At 43.4% G+C, this 4,766-nt stretch overlaps 1 long non-coding RNA gene across 1 annotated transcript; it reads right to left on the bottom strand.

Annotated features, from left to right (window-relative positions):
• Window positions 1-376: 376 nt before the first annotated feature.
• LOC125482508 lies at window positions 377-4,232 on the bottom strand. Its single transcript, XR_007261668.1, has 3 exons — window positions 4,191-4,232; window positions 1,307-1,439; window positions 377-1,189 (listed from the first exon to the last, which is right to left on the bottom strand). It is a non-coding gene; the product is annotated as an uncharacterized LOC125482508 (long non-coding RNA).
• Window positions 4,233-4,766: the final 534 nt, after the last annotated feature.

The following is a 4,766-nucleotide window of genomic DNA, read 5'->3' on the forward strand; positions in this document are numbered from 1 at the left end:
TATTCCACCTGCCACTTCTTTGTCCACTCTCCTAGCCTGTCCAAGTCATTCTGTAATCATCCTGCTTCCTGAATATGACCCGTCCCTCCACCTATCATTCTGTCATCTGCAAACCTAGCAACAATGCCCTCAATTCCTTTGTCCAGATTGTTAATGAATAATATGAATAATTGTGGTCCCAACACTGACGCCTGCTGAATGTTACTAGTCACTGGCTGCCATCCTGAAAAAGAGCCCTGCCAGTCACTCAATCCTCAAGCTTTGTCAGTATCTTGGCCCCGAAATCACGGGCCCCTTTCTTATTTAGCAGCTTCCCATGTGGCACCTTGTCAAATGTCATGTGGAAGTCCAAACAGATCACTTCCACCAGCTCTCTTTTACCTAACTTGCTCAGTACCTCCTCAAAGAATTCTAAGATTTGTCAGGCATGACTTCCCCTTGATGAAGCCGTGCTGACTCTACCAAGTACTCCATGATCACATTCGTACAATGACCTGCCACACTGTTTTTGACATAAAGCTGATTGACGTGAGTTTTATCCAAAATATTAAAACTTTACCTTCAGTCCTGAATGTGATGAACTGCAAAATCCAATCGCTGTTGAGATGTGTGAACTCTGTGTTTTTTTCACAGTCTGGGAATTTAAAAGGTCTCTCATTAATGTGAGGTAATTGATGGGATGACATCTCCCTGGAAGTTTTAAAGCATTTTCCACAGTCTGGGCATTTAAAAGATCTGTCTGCAGTATGAACACATTGATGGCATAGCAGTCCCGGAACTTCTACAGCACCTTCCACAGTCCAGGCATTGAAATGATCTCTCCTCAGTGTGAACGAGCTGGTGTTGCAGCAGGTTAAATGACTGAGTGAGTCTCTTCCCACACACTGAGCAGGTGAATGTCCTGTTACTGGGGTGACAACGTCGATGAGTTTCCGGCTCAGGTGGGGAAATTAATTCCTCCCCACAATCACCACATTTTCACTGTTTCTCCCCAGTGTGACTGCATTTGTGGTTTGTGAAGCCTGATAATTGGCTGAAGACTTGTCCACACACACAAACATGTACTTTTCTCTCCAGGGCTGTTTCCTTCCATGTTCAAAATCGGATCACGTCCCATTTGTGATAAAACTGGCAAATCCATCATATCATGTTGTAATGGTTAGTTTGTAAATTTTCCCCTTCTAATATCCTGTGAAATTGATGTTAAACAAACAACAATAGAGTGAGAGAGAATCTCTCACAAGACTCTGGCTTCTATGTGAAGAAAGGGACTGAAGGAGGGGGATTTTCAACACCTACGACTTACCATAACCATACCAGAATCTTCCAAACACTCAGCCTCCACGACTGAAAAGCAGCAGAGTAGCAGGGAATGTGAACACCATCACCTCCAAGTTCCCTCCGGGTCATGCACCATACTGACTTGTCTGACAGCCACCCTGGTAGGGCAGAAATTTCCACCAATTAAATAATTGCAAAACTGATGTCTTTGTCTTCAGTCCCCAACACAACCTCCACTGCCTCACGACTGACTCCATCCCTCTCCCTGACAACTGTCTGAGTCTGAATCAAACACGTCATAACCATGTTGAAATACTTGGCCCCAAGACGACTTTTCAATCACATATCCCCACCATCACAAAGACTGCCCACTTCCTCCCCAGTAACATCACCTGACTCCTTTTAGTCTCTGTTCATCTGCTGCTGAACGTCTCATCCATTCCATTGGTCCCTCTGGGCTGAACTATCCTAATGCACTCCTCACCTTCCTCTCACATTTCCCTCCCTGCACTTGTCTAACTTCCTCTGCCTCTATGAATGGATGTACTTGAGCTCTGTTTAGTGCTTTATTCTTCCTTCCATTCACTGTATCCGATTGAGATTTTTACCTCTATCCATTCTCACAAGCATGCACTGCTGTCTTAGCAGATTTATCTTCCCACACCAGCTCCCACAATGCTGTCGGGGAAGGAGATACAGGTTATTCACCCAGTGATGTAATCCTGAGGTTATCCAAAACTCTGCTGCCTGTGTGACTATTTGCTTCACCCACCACCATGTGCTTGCGCAGCTATACTTCAAGCTTTTCTTCCTTCTATTCAATCTCTTGATAGTGTCTTTTTTTTCTTTCTCACAATGCCCTCCAGCCCTCTCAAGGGCAATTAGGGATCAAGGACAATCAGCGAAGCCCACATCCTAAGAATGAATTTTAACAAATGCCCTCTGAGATATCTGCATTACCTCTAATTCCGATCTCCTGATAATTCTCGAATTCAACTGTTTCACATTTGGTGCCTTCAACCTTCACATGCCATGGCTGTAAACTGTGAAATTTCCTCACTAAACTTCTTGCTCTCTCAACCTAACTTTTTCCACTTCAAAGTACTCCTTGAAAACTACATAGTTGACAATAAAACATTTTCTCACCTTTGATACCTTGTAACGTGATTGTAATCAAAAAAATGCTTCGTAACCACTCCTGACGAACAGCTCGGAAGTTTTCATGATGTGAAAGGCACTATATTGATATAAGTTAATTGCCATCGATATAGACACGTATCCCAGTCCCTTCACCATCACTTGGTGAATAATTCCTTATCTTATAGCATCGTGGGAGCTACTAATGGAAGATAATTGCCAGCACCAAATGGTCAGGAGATGTTCAGCTGTAAAAACCTCATTTAGAGAGTCAATGGAAGTAACAATAAAACACCTAAGGAAGTTGCACCCATTACTGGAGTTAGAGAAGGTTAGAAAATGACAGCGAGTTGATCAGGGAGAGCAGAGATGAACTAGAGTAATGGATGGATATTGATTCAGATCCACAGTAAAGGGGTCACACCAGCCCCAGAGCCGTGTCAAGCTTTCACAGATAAATAAGAACAGCACCAAAAGCTGAATCATGCAGGTTACTGGTTAAAAATACTGAAACAATTTCAGTGTTTTCAAATTTAAAATCAAATGCCAAAGTCTGCAGCTCAAAATAAATCAGAAGGACTGGGATCAGCGGAAACTCTAACCCAGCAATCACGGAAATGTTATTGAGCAATTGATAGTGTGATAAGATTATACACATGAACACAGTGCATTTGGGTCTCTGCAAACAAGTGATCACCACAAAAGATGTGAGCGTCTGTGGGGAGATTTAAAAGGAGATTGATCAAAATGAATAAATGTGGAGCTGGAAAAGCATAGTCAGTCAGACAGCATCCAAGAAGCAGGAAAGTCAACGTTTCAGGTCGAAACCCTTTGTCAGGACTGGGGTTGATCAGAATGGTTCAAGGAATGAGGAATATTAGTTGCAAGGTCAGGTTGGAGAAACTGAAGTTGCTCTGCATAGAGCGAAGAAGACTGACGTGAGATTTGATAAATGTGTCGAGGTTTATGATAGGTTTAGATAAGGCAGATAAAGGGCAGCTGTTACCATTCACTGATAGTAAAAGTATTAGAGACACAGATATAAGATATTGGGTAAGTGTTACTGGGAGATGTAAGGGAGGAAATTTATGTAACTTTTATTTTACTCAATACTTTCATTCAAAGGCCAATAATATCCAGTGCTGAATGAATGAAGGATAACGTGGCACGATCAGATCTTGGTGTATCATTTGGTTTGAGTTTCCAATCAGCAAATTCTTTTCCAGCATGCTGTAAACTAAGTTGACAAAAGCCATCTCAGTCAGTCCGGGACAGAATTTCAGATGAAACAAACATTTTTGTGATTTTGAGTTTGCTGTGTGTAAATACTCCCCTCCTCACTCCCTGTAAAAGTAATTTATAAATCCCATCCCTATTAGTCCAGGAGAGACATTCACAACATTCTGACAGACGTAGTAAGAACTGCCAATGCTGGAGTCAGAGATAACACAGTGTGGAGCGAGAGGAACACAGCAGGCCAGGCAGCGTCAGGGGAGCAGGAAAGTTGACGTTTCGGGTCCCGACCCGAAGCACAACATTCTCTTCCCTGGCCCTGGGTGATTGCACGTGCGCCCAGCTGCCCTTTGCCCCATACAAAGATGGCGGACGATAACGGGGTCCTGTCCCTAAGAGGGTGCAGCGATTTGTCCAGTTTCATGAAACGAGGACAATATTATCTTTATACGAACCCTAGCGCATCCACAAAGTGATTAGGATATCCTGCCCGTTCGACCGCCCGGCCCATCGCCTGCTCCGCTCCGCCTCATTGTTACCTTTTGTGGAGCCGAGGCAAAGTACAACTGCTCCATAGGAACGCTCCGACTACTCATGCGCTATGCCATTGTTGAGCCGCGGAGAGTCTGCGCATGCGCAGCGATAAGGAACACGTTCATCGGGGATGTTAACCAGCGCTCGGAATTCTGGGTTAACGCAGCCGCCATTGTAAATTTTTGATTTTGTAAGTTACTACGTGTACAAGCAATCTTTCTGTTTATCTCTTACAAGTACAACTGACCTATATAATGCATACAATAAAGAATAAAATATCCCTGTGAGTCCCATGTTTACAATATCACAAAATCTGACACTGAGCCACGCAATAAAAGCTAATGTTGCCATACTTGTTCTGGGCCATTATTAGAGAGAGAGAAGTGATGGTGGTTTAACCTGAGGGATAACACTCCTCGGGTGAGCAGAGAGTTTGAAAACGAAAGTCATTAGCGGTAACCAGAGGGATATAATCTCAAACTACTGGCATCATGTGGAAAACTGGCAAATGGCTCTGAGGATGAGTTTGGTTTTCGGAACTGTCTTCAAGGAGGAAATTGTAGATTTCGTGTTCCAGCAAA

Source organism: Rhincodon typus, unplaced genomic scaffold, assembly GCF_021869965.1.
Source record: "Rhincodon typus isolate 14 unplaced genomic scaffold, sRhiTyp1.1 hic_rhity00011483, whole genome shotgun sequence".
Classification (NCBI taxonomy): domain Eukaryota; kingdom Metazoa; phylum Chordata; class Chondrichthyes; order Orectolobiformes; family Rhincodontidae; genus Rhincodon; species Rhincodon typus.